The sequence below is a fragment of the Leptonotus elevatus genome, chromosome 1, assembly GCF_054856555.1.
Source record: "Leptonotus elevatus isolate MCC_2025b chromosome 1, RoL_Lele_1.0, whole genome shotgun sequence".
NCBI lineage: Eukaryota > Metazoa > Chordata > Actinopteri > Syngnathiformes > Syngnathidae > Leptonotus > Leptonotus elevatus.
Genome location: NC_141239.1, coordinates 11482164 through 11505973, shown reverse-complemented (window position 1 = coordinate 11505973; position 23810 = coordinate 11482164).

Here is a 23810-nt window from a genome sequence, read left to right as displayed (position 1 = left end):
AGTGAAAGCATAAAATTGGCCGATTGAAGGCTTGTGTCTTGAAAAACAAGTCAGTTGGGTTACCCGTATCTCACCACTGCTTATAAAAACAATATTTAAAATCTGATTTAAAAAATAGACAACATTTAGGGTATATTTTTCGAGCACGAGATGCTAACGTTAACAGTCTGCATCTTTACCTTCTTGTCAAACAGCACAAAGCGGCACACTAGTCAAAAAAGATAAAACCTTTCTTTCATTTCCCTCCGAATGTTTGAATGTTTCACCTTGGTGGTGCTCCCTGTATTGGACAGCATCATCTGTTCTCAGCACGAGTGCAAAAGTTGATTTCCCGGTCCAGTCTTCAGCGTTGCAGTTACAGCCCGAGTGCCTTCCCTGTCATATTAGAGAAGGGGAAAAAACTGCCGTGAAATGACGCCACTCGGGCTTTAACACATTCGCCACTAAGACGTCAATCTCGCGCTTGCTTCACACCACCTGACGGCAAATTATGTGGCTGCCTCGCCGCCCCCGAAAAAGGCCTGGAACACGGCTGAATTATGCCGGGAAAATGTCATCGTTCAAACGGCCGGCGGACGCCCAGACCAGATCACGGGTGAAGGGTACTTAGCAGTAATGACTCACAATAGCCGTGTTGAAAAGCTGTCATGCGTTTTCCTGGTGGTCTCCTGAGAGTCTGTTCCGCTAGCTCAGGTGTGCGCCGTGTGACGGCTGGAAACGAGGAAGCAGCTCACCCACGGGAAAAACTACGTTGATTACCCGCCGTACTCGCACAGATGAGACACTTTGAGGTGAGGTGTCAGCCCATCCTTGTTGGCTGGCAAATTACTTTTCTTTTTGTTACCACCACCAGGAAACACAATCCTGTCGTCACGTTTCCACCGAGCAGTAATGTCAGTTCAGTACGGGATGCCTTTCTGCCACAATTGAGGTGCACCCCTCAAAAAAAGAAATACATTTTTTTTTCTCAATATTTTAGTATGGATTAAAAAAACAAACATTTTTCTACACATATTTTAAGATGAAACTTTTTTGGGGAAAAATAATTAAAAGTACGACTTTTTTTTTTTAAAGTTCAACGCTTCGTGCCGCTAAAGCCTGGTACACACATATGGATTTTTTCAAATCTTAAAATACTTTTTATCTTTGTCAGACCCCACACATAAAGATAAAAAAAACCCGGGCATTTAACAGTTTTGGTCGTATTGTGTGTGGGGTGCTCAGATATTCTCATCACAGCTCCCCGCACATTTAAAGATTATTTTCCGCCACAGGTCAAGAATCCAGTCCTCCGAGGGAAAGCTCTTGCGTGATCACACGTGACTTCACAAACACGAAGACGACCAGGCACTTCTGAGTATGCGCCGATGATTGCCGAATGTTTTTCCGAAGGGGACAAGAGACGGGAGCAGTGTAGTGTGAATGTCTGCAAGGAAATAATTGCTTTGGAAAATGATTTCTGGCGCCTGGGGAACCCACGTTTATACAAAAATGACATTGGGTAGGCATATTGGCTGTTGTAAAAAAAAACACACACAAAACACGGAGAAAGCAATATGTTCATTATTTAAGATTGTCGGCCCCGACTGGTTTTTGACCCAATAATTGGGACAAATCCACTCTTAACACAGCTCACATATAAAGATAATATATAATATAATATAAAGACATAAGCTTGTCGGGCGTTCAATGTCTTTTGTGGGGACTTTATGTATGTACCAGGCTTTAGATCAGTAGTGGGCAAACTCTGTCCTCGCGGGTCGGAGTCCTGCAGGTCTTGGATGTTTCCCTGTTCCAACGTAGCTGATTCCAATCAACAGGAGGAGGAAACTTATTCAGAGCTTGCTGATGAGCTGATGATATATCAGCCGTGTTAGAGAAAGGAAACCTACCTACCTACCAAAACCTGCAGCACTCGGGGACCCATTCCTGCTTTAGATAGAGTGCCTTGTCGCATTGTGGAAATCCCGCGACGAGCCGCTGTGTTCAGGCAACCTGAGGCTTTAAGTGGATATATTTTCACAGTTCAAATATTGAAGGATGTAAAAAGGACATGTTGTACTTGAGTGACAGTTGAGCAGGGGGTGGTTTCAGTGCATTCGGAGGACACGCCTACTACATTTGAGAGTGGTGAGAGAGGCTTGATTTTTCACTTTTTAGAAGCATGATTTTACATACTTGCAATTTGCAAACGCTAGAAAAGGATGTTGGCATGCAGCAATCGAAATCTTCTGTCTGGAGACTTTCCATATGCATGAGTTGAATCTCAGAGGAACTCCAGCAAACACCTCGGCAAACACGACGAAGGGCACCAGTCGGTTAAGTCATTAGTGGTCCCTTTCATTACTTTAGTCATTTGACAAAATTAGAAAGGAAAACCATGCTTGCATTTACATCTCCAAAGTGGCACTGTTGCCTCCGGCGAGAAAACACAATATGCTAATGAGCTTCACAATAGTGGATAAACATGCATCATTACATTCTTTTGTCTATGTACAGTGCATCAAAAAAAAAAAGTATTAATGATGTAATTAATTTATATTTTCCTCACTATTCTATACACAACACACCATAATGACAATATTGTAAAAAAAAAAAGAAAAATTCAATTTATTACCCCCTGCCAAAAAAGGCTACGAAATCCAATATACATACAAGTATTTACAATCTTTGCTCAGGACTTTGTTGATGCACCTTTGGCAGCAATTACAGCCTCAAGCCTTTTTGAGTGTGACGCCACGAGCTACTACCTACGTTCAGCATCAAGAGCCATCATGTTGGATGGGGACAAGCGGGGAGAAGTGGACCGTAACGTCAGGGTAGGCAAGTTAGGCAATGAGGACTGTAGTGACGGAAATTGGCAAGACAAACTGAGGGTAATCAAAGAAGAAACCCAGAAATGGGAAAATAAAAATACAACTTCTAAATTAAGAATAAACACATTCCAATCAATCTTTAAATATTCATATTTTAAAATAAAGTCACCTAAAAGTAATTTGTACGCCGGACGCTGTTTGGCTCCTCCTTTTCTTTTTTCCCCAGAGGGCTAGGTCGCCAATCCAGGGGGCTTTTCTGGCTAAGTAAAGATTTTTAACAAGAGCCCAATTTGACCCCTCCAAGGCCTCCAAAGTTCCTTCCTTTAAACAGTTCCCTTTTAGTTACTTCTCGTGTAGTTCCCCATACTGAATTGACACATATCTTATTTATTTTAACAATAGTTTTATGGTCTGGAGGAAAGATATTGGCAAGGAATAAGATTTTAGACATTATGTATGTTTCAATTATGTAAAATGTTTGTTTTTGTTTTTTCAAAGACAAGATATGGTGGGGATGTAAAGTTTAAGCTGTTGGATGACGGTCAGTGCTCTGAAGTGATCCGCAGTTTAAACCAAAAAAATGCTATAATTCCGGAAGGAATGAAGGACACAAGGTGGTTGATTGCGGTTGGTAAGCTTCCCACTAGGGCACTGGTTTCATGGTCTTGTTAGACACAAAGACAAAATAATGTCCTATGATTAATAGTTCAGAGGATGCAACAACAACACTTATTAATGGAATGTAATAGAGCTCAGCAGATCTGGGCGATGATGAAAGATATTGGTCTTAATATTGATGTTAATTATACCACTATTATGTATGGCTTGATAGAAAATAACACATCTCCCAAAGAAAAAAAAAATATTTCAAACTATTATAGCGGTTGTTTATGCGAAACGTTGGAAAACCAGGTGTGCTATGTCCATGAATAGCATAGTAGTGGATAGTAACACCGTGGTCAGGCAAATCCTCTGTCACTTAAGAAAAGGGGAAAAAAAGAACAACATTTTTTTGTTTCTCTTGGCACAATTTACAATTGTAAATCACTGATTATTAGAAATGTGTGTGTTTTAATATGACTGTAAATCATCTGTGTAAATTATGTTTAGCTTGTTTTATATATATATATTTGGAGTTTGAATTGTGTTTGTGATGATGTGTAAGTAAATAAAGTTATGTAAAAGTCGCAAGGTAGGCACTGCCTGCGCCAGGCTGAAATGAAAGTTTGGCTTTTTCTGTTTATATTATTTATTTTTTTCATTTCAGAAAGCCTACACTACCTATAGGTTTAAAAGTGACAACATTTGGTGATTTTCATACCTTAATTAAAAATCTCATTACTTCGTCTGGTCTGCAGTCTGCAAAAATTATCCTCCTGAAGGCACACCGCTCCTGTGCTTTTCCCAGCTCTGTCCGCGTAGCGATGTGTGTTTGCGCATGCGTGGTCGGTTTTCCCAGTAGAAAAGTCCTTTACGCAAATAGGCAGATCGCTAGGCAGCCTTTTTACGTCGCCAGATTATTCCTATGCGAACGTGCGTACGCTTGAGGTGACGACATAGCGGATTGGATAGCAATAGTACTTTCCCCAATTCCTAGAGGGATTTTTTTTTGTCTTTGCCTCAGCAAAGAAGTAGAAGGGAGATATAAACGAGACTTCTTTTGTTGGTCTACTTATGATTAAAACATGAAATTTGATAGGCATGTTTGAGTGCAGACTGGTTGGCGATACTCCAGTCCATACCATGTCCAAAACTCCACAGACTTTGTCAACAACGGATGGAAACCTGAGACCGGCTACAGTTGAAACTATTGTATCTTTTAACGTCACATCGTTGTTTATATGCCTCCCCATTACTACCATCATTGATGTAGTCAGTGAACCACTACAAAAACTGCAGCCCACAAGAATGAACCAACATCATTCCGGGCCAGGTACGTAATCTACTTCAGTTTTTCCTGAAGCACCACATACTTCCTCTAAAACAAATGTTTTGACAAGCAAAAACAGAGATGTGCCATAAGCTCAACAGTCTCCTGTGGGCCGTGACTGAAAGAACATGACCCCGGTTATACAAAAGACAAAAAGAGTTTCCTCCGTTGGGTGTCCAGGCTCTCCCTTATAGATAGGATGAGGAAGCTCGGCCATCCAGGAGGGGCTCAGAGTTATGCTCCTCCACATTAAATGGAGTCAGATTAAGTGGCTTGGACATTTGATCGGAATGTCTCCTGGACGCCTCCGTGGTGAGATGTTCCGGTCATGGCCCCTCCTCGCACTATAATAGGCTCTATGAGCCTTCCCGGTCCAGTTTTCATCCCCACTGCAGTACTGAAACTGCTCTCATAAAAATCACAGATGATGTCTTCGTCACATCTAACGCCAGTTCACTCGCCATCCTCATCCACACTGCCCTAGACTGGTTCCATTAGAACCTTAAAGACCACACTCAATTCATCCAGCTAAAGTCCTTTTCATTTGTCCCATCCTCAGGCACTTCAGGTATGCCCCAGGGTTCTGTCCTTGGGCCCCTACTGTTCATCATCTACCTTCTCGCCCTTGGCACTATTTTCTGTCAATTTAATATTATTTTTCATTGTTTCGTGGCTGACACCCAGTTCTACCTTGCCAGTACACTCAATGTCTCACTTCCACCCTCTTGCCTTACCTCCTGATTATCAGATATTAACTCCTGGTTCTCATCTGATTTGATGAAATTAACACCACACTGCCCCTAAAAAAGGTTTGTTGACAAAACTAACCATCCCACCCACGGGTCTGTCCAGTGCTGTGTGTGTGCGTGCGTGTGTGTGTGTGTGGGGGGGGGGGGGGGCAATTAATCTGAAGGTAACTTGTGTAGCACAATCACTTTGCCTTTGATTGGATCATGAATCGCCACAAAGTAACTTAGATGAAATCAACAGTTTTTTTCCTTTTCTTTTTGATATTTATTGATAAGATGAATAAAATGTTTTTCACACAAAATTCACAAAATCAAAAGTACAAAAAAAGTGAGCTGAGCTGCTCTTGCAAAATAAACGTTATCATACACGATTGTCTCGAACAACCCCCAACGACAGTCGAGAGAGCAGCTGGTCACGTCATCTCAGAAGTCATCGATGAATGACAGTGGCCACAATGGCCTTGAAACAATAAAAATACTTTGGCAATTTCAGCAAGTTTTTCTCTCTCCAAATAAACCACTCAGCGAGAGAGTAAATTCCTTTGCTTGCTGGCTCAAGTAACAAAGATGTTTTGACGATGTGAGCTTGTGTTTTTTTTGCATTTTCCATGTTGGCGGGCAATGCTCAAAATGTACCCGCTGACAAAGTACCGATCTTGGGCATCTTGGAGTTTGGCAAGCGCTAGCTTGTTTTTGTGTGCGTGTGTGTGTGTGTGTGCGTCTGTCAATGTCAAGTCTATTGTCAACTCCCAACTCATTTGTCTCAGAATTGAAATAGTTGACTGGGCTTCTCTGAAAAGGGACAAAAAGTGGGCCTGGTGGCGGAAGTCTTTATCTTGTTTTATTTATTTATTTATTTATTTATTTTGTTTGTTTTTCAAACTTGTATTGTCTCACGGGCAGAGAATGCTAGCCACGCCTCCCGCGTCTAAAGCCGACTTCACAAGACATACGACCTTGCTGGATTTGAGCTTGTGAGCCGAGCTGCTCTCGCAAAATAAACGTTATCATACAAGATTGTCTCGACCAACCCCCAACCCCGCCAACAACAGTCGAGAGAGCAGCTGCTCACGTCATCTCAGAAGCCATTTTGATCACACCTGCCTCGTCGACAGGGGCCACAACGGCTGTGAAACAATAAAAATACGTTGACGATTTCAGCACGTCTTTTTCTCTCCAAATAAACCATTCAACAAGAAAGTAAATTCCTTTGCTCGCTGGCTCAAGTAACGAACATGTTTTCACTATGTGAGCTTGTGTTTTTTTGCATTTTCCATGTCGGCAATGTTCAAAATGTACCCGCCGATCTTGGGCACTGAGGTGCAGAAATCCAGGGGGTGCTGGTGTTAAACAGCAATAAAACCAAAATTCTCATAATTGGCACCAAATCCATTATCCAAAGTTGACAGCTTTACCACCCCAGTAGGTCACTCCTTAGTCTCCCCTTCCATTCAGGTTATGAGTCTGGGAGGGTTTCAGTTTGCTTCCACCTAAGCAATATCAATGTTGTCCGCCCAGGAGGTTCATTGTCTCCCAGTCAAACAGAGGATCCACCTTCAAGGTCATTCACAAAATCGCCCTTCCATATTTATCTGACCTCCTCCATATAGCCACTCCAGCTCGCACCCTCCTCATCCACCAATCTGTCTGCAACCTTTGCTCGCCTCAGTACCATGGGGAGCAGACCTTTAAGCCGCTCTACTCCCCAGCTCCGGAACTCTCTGCCACCTGACCTCTGCAACCCAGACTCTCATTACATTCAAACCCAAAGTCAAAACTTATCTCTTCAGTATCGCAGATTTACCTTAACGTCATCACTGCCCTTTATTTATTTTGGCTCTATTTTATCTGTTTGATTGATGTATAGTGTCTTGCAAGACGCTAACAAATAAAACGTGACTATCATATTATTAAGAAGATGGAAAGTAGTTAGAGTGCAACTGCTAAATAAGCCCCAACTTGCTCAAGTGATGCCAAGCAGACCGAGAGGCTTATTATTGCCTGGAGTTATTATTAAAAACTCTACAGCCGTGTTTTCACCGCAGAACGTTTGGGTATGGGGAGGGGGGTAGGGACTTTCACAGGAACCGTCCTCTCAGCCGGCCCGCTTGTGGCTGTGTCTCCACTGCGGAGTACGACCCATTTCGTGACGTCACTAGTTTCGATCGACATGTAAATGCCGTGCGACGGTTTCTCCCGTGACGTCAACCAAGAAGCGCACGAGGAAAATCAGAACGAGGAAAGAGAAAAACTTTAGGTAGTTGCTGTTTCTTCTCTGCTTTTTATTTTACTTGGCGTGGACGGATGGTTTGAGTGAGAGGAGACGGCGTTTAGATGAAGAATTTGAAAAAGACTCGCATGTCACGAGTTTCGATCGACACGTAATCGCCTTGCTACGGTTTCTGTGACGTCACCCAAGCACGGCGCCGCAAAAATCAGAACAACGAGGAAAAATAAATACTTTTTCTGCTTTTTTTATGTACTTGCCGTGGGATGGATCGTTTGAGTGAGAGGAGAGGCGTCTCGATGAAGATTTTGAAAAGGCTAACAGTGAAGCGGAACGAAAATAGGCAAAGGATTATTAAGAGAATTGTTTTGGTGGAAGAGACTTAAGCCGAGAATGCATCTTTGTCACGCATGAAGGTAAGATAATTTTTTATACAAAATAATTTTTTGCCAATCAGCATGAAAGCCCGATTGGGAGTTTATCGGGCCAGCGGAGTACCTGCCCTTGAGTAGGACTTCCGCTCGTCCCCGTAAGTTCCTGTAAATGTGGCCCGGTTGCAGTAGAGACGTGCACATAAGGGGCTGGCCCCGTAAATTTACCCCGAAGTTCCTGCGGTGGAAACACGGCATACGTAACACAACATACGTGACAGTATGCCGCTATCTCCCAGCATGAAATTATACGGTGAACTACTGAACTGTATGAAATGCTTACGAAATAAGATAAAAACAATAAATGAAGCAAACTTGCGAGAAGGCAAGGTCAAAATGAGTTTTGAGGAACAAAATAAAAAACAATTTATCACTATCCGTCATTTTGGTTGTTTACTTTCACCTCATCCTCAAATGCAGCATAAATACACACTCACTAATTACACAACTAGAGACACCTGGTCAAGAAACACGTGGCTGAGGGTACTGATAGGCTGACACAAGCGTGAGGGAAGGCAAGCACAGGTGTATGTGATAACACTTGACAAGACAAAGGAAGACAAAAAGAAAACAACGGATGACGACAGACAAAAGGAAACAAAAACAACAACAAAAACTAACAAAACAAAAACCATGACACTTTATGGAATGGGTCCAACCAACCAAGGTTTGACTGTACTATCCCAAGCCTAATCATTGAAATTGAGACAAGCCCCAAAACATTTTTCAATTTACACTCGCCTACCGCGTGACTGGTTCCTACCTCTTGCTTGTGAGCCGCTCAACAAGTACACATTAAACAGACTGGTGAAATGTGCACTGTCAAAGAAAGTCAAGTGTGGCTCGCGGCCATCCTTTTATGACAACGCCCATCTCGTCTGATCTTAGAAAGAGCCGTAGCCATTTATGAGCTACAAAGACTGACTGAATAATAAGTATCCCTGTAACCTTTCTTTAAAAAAGTAAGGTCATTGCTAAATGACCCTAAACTTTTCAATGGTTGTGTACATGCTTCAAATGTATTGGTTTCAGAGAATACCCAACGTTGCTAACCAGGGTGATGTCGACACGCAGTTAAGCAGCCAAACAGAGCAGAATAAAGCACACCGGTGTCTTAAAGGTGTTTGAAGCTGGAGAGCAGACAAGGCGATAGGTGTACCCCATCTCCAATCTCTCGCGCAACATGTCAAATCAATGGCTGCTACTTAATGCCGCCCCACGCGCCGCTTGTCAAGAGCAGCATGTGTCACGCGGAACGAGCCTGGGAAACAGCAGTTAGACCGTATCGACACACCCGAAACAAAAAGGTCACAGGGAGTGCGCTTCATACAGATTCAGCCCATCTGAGAGACTTTTTGTTTTACAAGGGAACGTTGTCCTCCGACACGCCGAGAGCTCCTACAACAAAAGAAAGAGAAGCGGCTACAAAGTGAGTACAAAAGACCACGTCATGATTTATTTATGAACCAGACTTGTTTTTCATTTTCTCACTTTGCACATTATTGACTTTGCTTTTCAGGGAACTTGATCAAATACAGCGGAACCTCTGAAAGGGAACTCTTTCTGGAAAAATGTGCCTCAAAAGTTAGGTTTAAAAAAGTCTGAAGTCAGTAAATTGCGTACAACTTCAGCTCAGTAAACATCTAAAGCACTTGTATCATATTTTTGATGGCCGACATGGAAATACAGTAACGCAGTAGGCCTAAGCATTCATCAAAAAACATACAATGGTTTTATTCCCACAAAGTGTTTAGTATTTAGCAAGCCGAAGAACATTCACACTGTGCTTAAGTGTAGGGGGGGAAAACTACTAAAATAACAATTACATTAAAATATATTGCACGTAAGTTACATAAAATTTGTATCGTACTTGAATGCTTAAAAACAAACAACTGATAAAATGACTGTACTGCAAACATATCCTACTGTACCGTTACTTCAAAGTTAACTTAATAAATCAGTTGTGTTTAAATATTTTTGTATAAAATGTTTACGTTGACTCTTTAAAAAGTGCTTGTTTATACTTTTTTTAGGTCCTTTTTTTTTAGCTTACATGTGCAATACAATTTAATTGAATCATTTAGATTTTTCCTCCCTATAAATAAATGCACCAACATTGTTCAAACTGCATATTGTTTATTATTGATGGCTTACTTTACTATAGTATTTAATTTACTTTTTAGGAATAAAACATAAATGTATGTGAACTACATTTATTCTAACATTAGTTTTTTGTAAAAATAGGCTAGTAAAATTTTATTCCTAATTTTTGCTTACACTAGTATAACATTTTTGACTTTTTTTTCTCTGTAATATTAAATGTTTGTATATTTTGACTTCATACTAATGCACTACAAACATCTTTCATCTGATATAATAACATTATTATGGAAGTTTAATTTAATATTAGACTGTGCTATTTTCCAAATGTAATGGCATTCCCATTCATTTCAATAAGGAAAAAATAATTTCAGATGCAAGTGTTTTAAATTTATAAGCATGGTCACATAACAAATTAAACTTGTATTTTAAGGCATCACTATATTTAGCAGCGGTTTGGAAATGTATCTAAGCGGAATGGCTCCAACAGCAACATGTCACCTCTCGGTTGCTTATACTTTCAATTTTTCTTACTAACCAAGCATTTGTCACATTCATCTTAGCTAGCGGAGTTTTCCAGTCCATATGCACACCCACTTTCTAATTTATCACAAGCAGGCGTCGGCGTCGGGTGTTGTGACTTCTTCGATAAGGTTCAATTAATCTGCTCAATGTGTGCAAGCTACGCGGCTCGACTTGGCATTAGCATCCATACGAATGACACATTCAGTGGCCTTCTGTTTACTGTTTGTTCAATTTGTACTTGGAATCCCTACGTAGGTTTCATTTGTCAAGGGACAATTACAATACAGCCGCATTAGCTCTGTAAATCAAAAAGTGGTTTTCAGTTGACATTGTGACAAGGTGTGCAATATGAAGCCTCATGCTGTTGACAGACATATTTTACTTGACTCTGTAACCTAGCTTGCCAAATAATCTTTGCAGATTTCTGTTTTTCAATGTGCAATTTTAAACGAGAAATAGAAAAAAATAATAATAATAAATAAAAAAACACACGTGAAAATCACGAATGTGTTTGTGGATCTCAAAAACACACATGAAAATCACAAATTTGTTTCTGGATCTCAAAAACACGTGAAAATCACGAATGCGTTTGTGGATTTTAAAAACACACGTGAAAATCACGAATGTGTTTGTGGATCTCAAAAACACACGTAAAAAATCACGAATGTGTTTGTGGATCTCAAAAACACACGAGAAAATCACGAATGCGTTTGTGGATCTCAAAAACACACGTAAAAAAATCACGAATGTATTTGTGGATCTCAAAAACACATGTGAAAATCACATTTATTTGTGTGTATATTTTAGAGACAAATCTCTCCCCATAATAGAGTGGGCATGTCGTAGTAACATATTTTCAAGTGGCCGCCAGGGCGCGAGCTGAAAAATGTTGGGGTATTTTTATTATTAAATATTATTTAATTATTATTTCATACCACTCTGTAGGTATAAAATTGAAGCGAAAATATTCATGACTGACGCAGGTTGATGCGCACACACTGTAATGTAACCAGCCCTGTGGTGAGCGAAATGACAAAATCACATGCCCACAAATTTGCGTTGGAATTTAGAGTATTCGGAACTGGCTCATGCCTATGAAATGGGCTCAACCCAGGAGAGGAAAAAATGACATCGCAGAAGAGCCGCAAGAGGTTTCAACTAACAAAGTTTGCTAAACTGTGGACAGCCAGCGAGCCATTTATGTTTCTCATACGTCCTTGCTTGAAAGTGACGGACAACATTCTTCCCCGTTTTCGTGATGATTAGGCTACTTCAGTAGGACGACCACTTCAAATGATATTCTCGCTGGAGCATTCCGAGGCATGGGCCTTGGGCTCGCGGAGCATGGCCGAGAACGCTGGAGCCTCCTCGGGCATGAAACAACCTCTCGGAACTAACAACTTGATTTCTCGTGCATGTGCAAAACAAGCTGTCGGCTTTTCACCTCTCAGCGAGGACAAAAGGACAAATTACACAGAAATTTAAGACCAAAGCAATAGAACTAAGGTATTGTATAATAGACACTGACATAAATATTTTCAATGATTTTATTAAAGGGCTTGGGCATGCACCGCAGTAATAGATTATTATGACCGCGAGCCACTGGTAAGATCTAAGATGGCACCTTTGAGTTGGCAGCTTACCAGAGCTCAACTATTTTCTATTCTTTTTCATCTGTTCTGTCATTTAATGTTCATTGTGCATTGTTTAAACCCAGAGTGGACTATTTTCAGCATTTTGGCCGTGATCTTCTTTGGACTGCCGCCTTCATGAGCAGCGTGTTAGCAACAGCCCGGTTTTTGTTGAGCGGAGAATGACGGCGATGTTGGACTGACTGCCACGATATGGCTGCGAGGAGAAAGGCGCGAGAGCTGCGGCCGCAAGGAGCTTTGCCTTCCCCTATAAAGAGCTGAATGTGTCCCGCAGGATATAGAGAAGGATGGTAGTCGGCACAAGGAAGTAAAGTGAAGCAAGAGTGATGTCTACATGTTTATGGGCCAACGAATGAACTATCGGCTGTTAGAAAACCAAGGTTGCTTGTTTGCTTCCTAAATCAACAAGCAGCAAACATGAGTGACATCTTGCCGTCTGTGATTGTGAAGTATTGAGAATCAACACTAGTACTAAAACCCCTAAAGGGGAAGTCAATCCAATTGTTTGTTTTTTTGGCAATAAAATGTTATTTGCAGCCTAATTAGTCTAAAAATGGTATTCTGGTTGACATTATGTTAGTGTAATATAAGTTAAGCAGCAAAATCCAGCCGTTTTTATCCATCTCAGGGGGCGGCCATTTTGTCACTTGCTGTCGACTGAAAATGACATCAATGTTGGCCAGGGCTCAGGCAATGACCAATCACAGCTCATCTGTTTTCTGAAGCTGATCTGTGATTGGTTGTTATCTGAGCCCTGAGCAACTGTTATGTCATCTTCAGTCGACAGCAAGTGACAAAATGACCGCCCCCTGAGATGGATAAAAATGGCTGGATTTTGCTTCATAACTCATATTCCACAAATGCAATACTAATCAGAATGTCATGTTTAGACACATATTATTGTGAAGAAATGTTAATGTGATGTCCATTACAAATTTTATTTCTAATATTTTTTGAACTGCTTAAAATCAGCAGTCTTGCCTCGTGTAAGATGCTATCAACGTTTTAAAATGAGAAGGAGGATTGAACGGGTTTGTTTGATGGAACTCCGTATGGAACACGAGCATTGACTTCAATCGCAGCCTTGGATGTTCACTTTTATTTCGAGATAAGCAGATCAAAGACCCCGAAGCTCGGTCTGGGTTCAAACGGCCTTGATAGATGACGGCGTTCCACCAGGGGGGGAAACGTGCGGTTCACGTGTGCATACACATCTCGGCGTGGACTCGGCGGTCGGCGGGAAGTCCAAAAGTGCCTCGCTCAGTGGAGGTCTTCCAGTACACGTCACACCATACGCGCTACATGTTGTAGAATTACAGTTTGAACAGAACGGTGCATTACAAAAGCTAAATGTCGTTTAACAACATAAAAATGCTATGAATCGTCACCAAAATTCACCGGCATATCTCTATTCATGTCCACCTCAACCAAAATATCAAAACAATTGCCACAGTATTTGGGATTTTACTAAGCCTTTTTCTCAACAGACAGATGCGCTCATAAGTTTATCCTAGGCCCTATTCAGTTCAATAATATTGATGAAAACAGAAGGTTCTCGATCATACTCCTTTCAAAAAAAAACAACCTGTGCTTTGAATCAGACTGCACCTTTTGAATTTTGCGTCAATACTGCATTGTTAGATTTTAAGAATTTTCAAGAACAGAGTGCGGTTTTTGAAAATGGTCACCTACAGATTTAACATTCACAGACAGACAACTTTTTATGAAGAATTTTCACAAATTGATTGCATGTTTCTATTTTCACTGCGTATTTTCATTTTTTTTTTATGTCACAAATGTTTCAATCCAGTCAAATGAGGTTATTTATTTATTTATTTTTGTATTTTAAAGGGAAGTCAACCCAAACATTTTCTTCATGCTGTATGCATCCCCACTAGTTTAATCATTGCGTTTGTGGAATATGAATTAAGCAGCAAAATCCACTAATTTTCATCCATCTCAGGCCCCGTCCAGACGGAAACAAAGCGGACTTCGTTCCTCAAACAAATCTCGTACGCACAGAAGCATTTTAAGACTTGCGTGTGTCCAAAAGAAGACGCTGAGGATGTTTAACGGCTGTAATGTATATGCCAAGTCTGGAGTGGCGCTGTAGCACAGCCAGATGGAGTTAACGGAAAGCGCAGAAGACGAATCAGCGAAGAAGACAAACACTTTTTTTCTAACTTTATCGCAATCTACAGAACAAATATGGCTTTGCATGTATTGAAACAACATGAAAAAGACGAACACAGGAGAAGTGACAATGGCGGGTGATTTAAGTACAACACCGCTTGTTGAACGTGGGAATAAAGAAGCAAAAATATTTTTGCGCAAGACGACTACGACACGGCGAACTGACGGTTCGCGCGCAGTCGAGAATTGCCGCCTATGTCATCAAACAACGCGTCGTCATCGAGCTGCGGCCATTACGTCATCGCTGGAGGAGTATCCTGAATATGGTGTCCAGACGGACGCGTATGGAGCGCGTATTGAAATCTTTCCACTCTAGAGCCTGGTTTCAAAAGTGATCGATTTCAAGCTCCGAAACCGCACCATCGCGTAGACGAACGGTAAGAAACTTGAGAGGATACCGGCCGTTTTGACATCACAGTTGCTTCGGGCTCAGGTAAAGACCAATCACGGCTCACTTGTTTTCTGAGGTTGGTCAAGTGACGTTCGCAAGCTGAGCCGAGATTGGCCCGTTACCTAAGCCCAGAGCAATTGTGATGTCATTTTCAGTTGACAGCAAGTGGCAAAAACTGTTTCCAAGATTACAGAATGCGAATTTGAACCCCATTCCAGAGTTTTTTCCAGGGACTAGTTGTTAGCTAGGTTCCACAGAAAGATTGGCAAGTGTAGGTGTTGGGTCACTGTGACAATAACGAATAAATGTGTTGTGCTGCAGCTCCGGAAAAAGAGGGTCTTTGTGTTTGAAACGCTCATAACGAAGGCAACCGCATTCGCCTGTTGGTAACCCGTAATATAAACGTGAGGCTCATTTCATACAGTTTAATTTGACGAGATGCCAACTGTGTCAACCTCGCCCGCTGCGCATGCGAGCCCGCACGCACACAAGATCAACCTTCACCCTGCACACAATGAAACTCCCCTGTGCAATTAGGCTCACAAATATCCACATCTCTCACAGTGCCGGTGATGGGTGGGGCGCTATAAGCTATAAATCATCATCCCGCACACTTGTGGATGCGCAGAACAAGCCCACAGGCAATCGAGCATGGTGGCGCTGCAAGGTGGTAGATTAGAAGGTAAAACGCGGGAGGTAGAATCACGGCCATTTCGCTAACAGACATTTTTCTCAATCTGACCTGTCACGCGCTGCAGTGTTGTAAGCAAGATGAATCTGCGCTTGAGGACGCAGGTGAGCGCCTTGGCATTTGTCACCAGGCGGCGGGTGGGAGGAGCCGTGTCACCTGAACACACGCACTGGATAGGAAGACAACGAGGCAGTATTGAATCCAATTTTATGTCTATATCTGATTTTGTTTTCACGTATTTTCAAGCGATTCCTATCCAGTATCACTATGTTTACGCCAAACACCTGAAACAACAACATTATGGTTATGGCACAGGTCAGGTTACTGAAGCAAGGTGTGTATTGCCTTCATGTAAAACAAATCAAATGCAGCGAACTGTATTTTATTGAGCTATGGTTGCATGGAATTCATGACCTGGATTTTTGTTATTAGAAAATAAGAGGAGTTTTAAAAAGAAGTTGAAACTTATTTTGTTTGCACAATAATTAATTTGACATGAGAATATATATATATATATATATATATATATATATATATATATATATATATATATATATATATATATATATATATATATATAATGTGAGCATTGGAACAATGACCTAAAGTGTTGGATTTGTAAATTCATTTATATTTTGGATAATTGTAAAATAATTGGAGCATACTTATTTATTTTGATTGTATTACAATTATGTATTTAATGTTATTTGACTGCATTGACCTTTCATTTACTTTTATTTATTTTTGTTGTTATTTAGTGTAAGTGTGTGAGAATATGTATGTATATGTTTATATGTTTATTTGAAATGATTGTAATGAATTTGAAAATACTTCAGAATCAGGAGAACAGGTCAATTCTTCAACTAATCAGATTTCAAATTCACCTGACCGGAGAAGCTACAAAAATGTTAGCATCCTATGATTGGTTCATCAGAGCTATACTTGTTAAAGCCAAGTTTGACTAAAAAAAACAAAAAACAAAAACAGCAATCTGTACACTTTCACACTCCAGGCGAGGAGTCTGTCATTCTGATTTTGTTTCAGTAAAGGACAATTAATTTGAATCTTTGATAACCAATGACTAAATGGGGAAAAAAATCCTGATTAACAAGATGCTTTTATAATGTAATTTTTGTATATATATTGTAAAGGCTCCAGAACCTTTCAAAAATACTAGCCACTGGTATGGTTTTCGTTCAACCCTGAAGTACCCAGGAACTACTGTACATAGATTTAAGCAATGGTTCTCGTGATCCAAACACAAAACCGACAAAAGCTATCAGTTGAATACATCATTGTTTATTGGATAGCATTGGTGATCTTTCTATTCCCAATTATTACATTAGAGGTTTAGTGAGAAAGAGTGGACATCTCATGCCAACAACTTTGCCCTTAACAATAGAACTCCCAAGCCATGTTGAACACAAAACATGATGGCCAGCATGGATACCGGAGCTAACGTTAGCATAACACGTTAGCAATTTGTTGCCAGTATGCCTTCAATTTATCCCCCCCCCCAAAAAAAAATTTCCACACATTGCGGATGTGATGCTAGCATTCATACACCTTTTCCTGGAGGCGTAGCCACAAACAGCACCATCTCAACATGAGATGCGTTAATGCCAAAGAATAATGAGTGGGTCAGCTAACAAGCAGCCGTTATCGGCCCACATGCTGATGAAAGAAGCACTCGCGACCTAAAGAGACGCCTGTGCATAATGAGATGTCCAGAAAGAGATAGAGAAGAAGAAGAAAGAAGAGATAAGTGCTCCCCCCACAATGGCTACGCTGTAAGTGTCGCTAATAAAATGGCGTACAGTATAAAGCTGTAGAAGTCATCTTAGGGATCACTGCTGCTCGTGTGGAACGCGTTATATCGTAACCTGGTAGCAAGAGCGTTTGTAATTGTAAACTAGCAAAAATGGTTCTCAAAGATAGATTGTAATGCCTTTACTTGCACTTGAACAATCATTTTTAAGTCACACAGGTTATGAGGCTTTCCTCATGGCACATCACAGTCAACCCAAATCGACTCCTCTTTAAGTCGGAAGTGTCTTTTGACAACTTGTGTTGAAAGCAATTGTCACTGTCACCAGCATAGCATTTTCTGAATGCAAGAAGGCACAACGGCTTTGCGAACAACATCCTACGTTCTTGTAAATCTGTCTGAAAGAGACAGGCGAATAAATGCCGCCCAACCTGCTCGACTTGGCCATTACATATTCCACTTCTTTGCCCTAAAAAACAAACAAAAAACCCAACTATTTCACAGTATACTTCAGGTCATGTCTTTCTACACCGAGAAGTGGCATCCAATGAGTTCTGATGAGCAGATATTTTGCCTGATACACTTTGGAATTCATCCTGCTGGTTTTGTCAGCAGTCATATCACATCATTCAATACAAGGGAACACTTCAACTGACAGACTGTATAAACACGGGCTCACACTCACATTAACACCAATGGACAATTTAGAGTATTCAATGAACCAAAATATTTTTGGTGATGTTTCCATGTCCCACACACACAGCGTAAACGTACATTTATTGTCTTTAGGGGTCAAGATGCCAAGATGCTAGAATTGCCATTGGCCCAGCTCCAGTAGTGCAATCAAAATCAAAACTAAAGTCGGACAAGCATCGCAGGAGGACGCGGATCAATATTGGAGCAGCGTTCAACAGGTGGAAAGACCGGCTTGCTTTCTTCTTGCTAAAAAAAGTAAGACCTCGTCACGGAAATGCGATAGGGTCTATTAATGGTGAGCAATGCACATTGACTAACCAACATGTCGGCACTCTGGGTGCGTGCATTTCGCTGGCTTCCGTTCCGCTTTTCCCCAGAGGGGTTGACCAATCCGCAAAAACTCAGAAACTTAAATCATGCCCCTTTAAAGTGAATGTTGTTGAATTGCAGTTCAAATTCTTTAACAAAAAATTTACACATTTTCCTGTCATTAAGCATATAATTTATTCATGCATTTAAGGCAAGTTTTAAAATGTCTGAAGTCTTCTTGTTTATGTTTAACAAATTTAAAATATCATAAATCATGCTGTATCTACTGAGTACTGTCTCAAATGTTCTCCAATTTCTATACTGTAAATGTATAGGATCGTATGCCGAGAAATGTTTCTTGGGAAGAGTTGCGACTTCAAAAGTCTTCGTCTATCGGCTATCCAGTCATTCATACAGATCAGTGGTATAGCTTCATGTTGAGACATTGTTTACTTCAACTAATTTAACTTTCAAACAAAAGAAGAGCAGCAAAAGGTCGACTCTGATTGGATGCTGTCACGCAGATTTCCGCTGTGTCTGATAAAATGAAATAAGATCACAGCTGGTCACTGTAATATTACGACTCGATCAATCCAGTCCTTTGTAAATCCCCCCTTGGAAGCTAATCAGTAGTATGAGGGGACTGATGTAGGCTATATGCTTCATTAAAAAAAAAAAAAAAAAAAAAAAAAAAAAGTCAGTCTCTTTGCACTATGGTACCAAATGGTGTGATGGCCTGAGCAAATGGTTGGAGACCGAGATGCTAAGTAGCATTAGCATTATAGTAACATACTCATTCATTGAGTGGCAGTTTGGTTGTTTTAATAAAGTGTAATTCTTGCAGTTTTAGGGCTAATTTGAAAGCAAACGTCAACTGGAAGTGGCATTCTAGAGTTTTAAGCATCTTTTTTGATGAATTGTTCACTATTTTACAAACTACAGCTTATTGTTAAAGGGTGCCGTGTTCTCTGCCACCAAACAGTGCTTGAATCACAAGTCAAACCAAATAAATAAATCAATTGGTCGCATGACGGCTCGTATCTGAAAGACTCATCAGTCGTAGGCGCCACTGGAAGTGTATTTAACTAGCATCTGTCGGTTAAAAACTGTAATTGTTAATGCTCATCAAATACTATAAATTGCCCATAACTGTGAGTGATTATAATGGGCCGCAATTATAATGAGGACAGGTGCTATAGAAGATGGAATTAAACTAATAGTCAACCAAGGATGCCCTATATTCAGTAACAGTGCGGCCTTCTGGGATATAACGCAACTCACTTGGGGTGGGGTGACATTCAAAAGTTTTTTTTGGTTTTGTTTTGAAAAACATTGCAGGTGTATACAGGTCGGGTCAAGAAATGTCTTGTCCCAACCAAAATAGTGCACGTTAGTATCCGCTATCATTAAATCTAAAGGTCATCATAACAGAAAAGTGTGTTATTCTTCATTAAAAGACTTAGCAGTGTTAATTAGCTTCCGAGACCTGCACATAATAAAACAGCACTCGAGTTTAGCTGGGGTTTTTTTGTGTGGCATTTGGTATGTCCTCAAACGACTTTCTGCAGATAACACATCCTCAGTCTCCCGTGAGTTTTGGATTTAGCCACTATCAAAAGTGTCAAATGTTCACACTTTAGTTATTTCACTACTGATGCGTAATGGATATCTTTTTTAAAGGAATTTAAAAATGAATGAGGAGATTTGATGAATGTTTTTTTTGTTTTGTTTTTTGAAAGCGGCTATACAACTTTATCCACACTACTCCTTTGTGTGTCATGATTGCCCGGTGGCGAGTCAGTCAGCCAGCTTCAAAACAAGCATTTTGCCATTAGGTTTCAGAAGAGATAATGAGATAAATTTCCTCTTAGCGACAGCTTTTTAAATTGGCACCTCAGCTGGGACATAGTTTAAAGTTGTTCGAAAACACTTGTGCATTAACTCTGATGGACAGCAACTGCAGGATTGTTGTGCTTACAGCAGTTGGAATGTACAATCAACATTTTTGCTGAACAGGCTTTCAGTACAAAAAAAACCTGGATTATCTGATGTTGTAAGATTATTCAATTTTGTACATAAATGTCTGGCTACAGGGTTCCCTGAAATGGTTACATTTTGCCCCTAAAATTTGAGACTGTAAGTACATTTTTCATTTACTCTCACATATCTGCAGATAAATATTGTTTTTTTTTAAATGCTGGATCAGTTTGGGTTGTGCACTTAAAGGTTTGCTTAAAATGATAAAGTATTGTAGTGGAGTTTCGATTTAAACCAAGCTGCTTCTTCCTTTCATTTTCTGACAAGTCTGAGTAGTGTGCAGCACATAGCTGCCTCTCACAGGTCAGTCCTTGTACTACATCAGATCACGAATATTCAGGTGCATAAAAATCCTCGTTTGGGAGATGAGACATACGGTACATGTACATATGTACACATTGAATTAATTGCTGTGGCTGAAAGTCAAAACAAACATACATGTACAGTAATGTATATACACACACATACATCCATCCATCTACAGTACACATACACACACACGTTGTGTATTATACACAGTATGTACTGTGCACACAGTGAATGGTTTGTTTATTAAGAACTGAAAGACCACACGTGAAGGTATCATGCGTCTCTCTTAAACTCTCATAAGGAAACAGGATTATAATTAACGATGGGAGTGCATGTTATAGGGAGTGGAATGTTTTCCCTTTTCCAACGCTGACTTATGAGTCATCCCCAGCATAGTCCCTGCGTTACAAAACAATTAGATGAGAAGGTGTTCCCGCCACGGTGGGAAGTGCAGGGAGGAGGGAGGAGGGTTCTAGGATGGGAGGTAGGATTGCGGAATGATGACTCACTGATCTACATATCCTGTCTTTTCAGAAGATGAAAGAGGAGATAAAAATGTTGCATTTATGTTCGTTAGCTCAGCCCAGACGTCTCTGCTCTCAGGTGACATCGATAGGATCACCATTGTTGCTTCTTTACTGCCATTTCCCTCAATTTGCTCTCCATGATCTGAAGCATACGGTATTATTATTCATACACATAAAAACATCATGGTAGAGTTTATCACGTTAAGAGCCTGAGGAATTATACCGAATTACTGTTTGGACTTTTCACAATGAGTTATAGTCTACTGTGGTCAATTTCAATACACACTCAGCAAATGTGAAATGAAAAACAAAAAGTCGAGTGTCAATCTATTGTTAGCTGCCTAATTCTAAAAACAAAAATCCCTGTGCCTGCAATTCTGCTAACGTACATTAATAATTACCCCCCCCCCCCCTCTTAAGTTGTCTGTCCATGATGTGACGTAGTTCAACAGGGGTGAACATGTAGAGTCAAAAGGGAAGCAAGTTCTGTGGGATGCACTGATTCTTGATAGTCTAATTGTCGAAGTGGGAGGCATTTGTGTTTGGTGACATGTCCATATGCCGTGATAGAGACACATGAAGTGATGCCCCGACAAATTAAAACGCTTTTGTCTTGACGAGTGCGCACTTTACCTCTCGCAAGTAGAAGACACTTGCTTGCCAATTCCCTTAGCTCCACCCTCGATTGCCAGAGTACTCTACTGGCGCTTTGTTGTAATGCCTTATAATATTTTGGCCCAATGTGTTAATTCTTATTCCACAAACACAATATTAATCAGAGTAGTAAGTACCATTTATAGTGCTGGTGAACAGAATCTGTAATTGTGACCCATCTTTGGATGTGCAATGATGCAGAAAGTCTTTGGCCACTTTAAGTGTCTAGCACTGTGGAATAATGATCAGCAACAGTTAAACAAATATGTAATGAATACAGCAATACTGTCACACAGGGATGTGCAAAATTGGCAAAAAAAAAATAGCCCAGGTGCTACTATGGAATTTTGAGTCAACTGTTTAGGATTTTCAAGACAAGAGGGAAGAAGACGTTGGAATGTCTGCTGAGGGAAGGAGCCGGAAGAGGTGGTGACCATGATGTGAAGGGTCAGAGAGAATTTTGCCTGCCCTAACTGTGTTCTTGCTTTAAAATGTTGTGGAGATGCCACACTGACTAAAAGTCACGTCGTCTTACAGTCGCTGATGAAACCAAGTCCGAATTGGAAGAACATCCAACGAGACTTTAGGGAAGCTATCACGCATGTTTTGTTTTTGGAATGTGGGAGGAAACTGGAGCACCCGGAGAAAACTCCCGCAAGCACGGGCTACAGACAAAGTCCATGGAGGAAGACGGGAACCCAGATACAAACCCATGACCTCTGACCTGTGAGGCAGTCGTGCTATAATCCATCTTCCACTGTGCCGCTGGAAGAAGTTGTTCTACCGCACGACTATTTCCTGCTGCCATGGCTGCAAATGAACATCAACATATCTCAGCCTGCCAGCGAAACCTTAATAAAATCATTCACACATGGGACATTGTAAAAAAATGACTGCGGTCATTTTCTCACACAGAATTATGTTTGCAATATCGCATCTTTAACGTACTATGGATTTAGCCTTTAAAGCGCTTTATATAGAGATCGCCATTATTTTTGATTGGTCATTCTCGTCTCCCATAACTAGATTTGCCTTCAGTTTTTTTCCTCCCATATTCTCCCCCATCTTAATACCCGGCATTTGTCTGCTGTAATACTATCACAACAACTCAATGGCAGCCGCAATCGAATTTGGGCCATTTCTCATTTTTAGTAAAAGAAAAGCAGGGTAACCACATCGGCAGCAGCGTCGGCTAATGATATTTCTCCTCACAGCCGCAATTATATCATATTTTATAAAAGAACACGCAGAACGTGAAGCAAGGTAATAGGAGCTCATTACTACGGGCTTCCCTCACTTTTCTCTCGCTCTGTGTGAAACTTGGTTTTAGAAATGCCTTTTTCAAGTTAACATTTTTGATGATTATGCAATTGCACAATTTCTAAGATTTTAGGCAGCTCTGCACCAATTTTGCGGGCTCTCCACATTCCGGATGCAAATGTTAGTAGTTGGATAGCATCTTTGTGTGAAAGCGGGGATGTTAGGCATGTCTGTAGCAATATTGCTGGATCTTTGTGTAAGGGAATAATGGCCAAGCTATTTTAAGTAGCTGTGAGGCACTTTTGCTGGATCTTGCTCTAAACTAGCATCCATCCAAACACAAACTAAGGAGACAAAGGCGCCGTCTGCCTCTGCTTGTAGAACGTGTCTGTGTGCGGCTCTGCTACTTTCACGATACTAAATAAATAAACACATGCGTAACCTAAACATAATTGCGTAATATAAAACTAAGCCAATATTATTGTAATTGGCCTTTTGTTTTTTGGACATTTGAGTTACTTAGTTTGTTGCTTTGAGACCTTCAA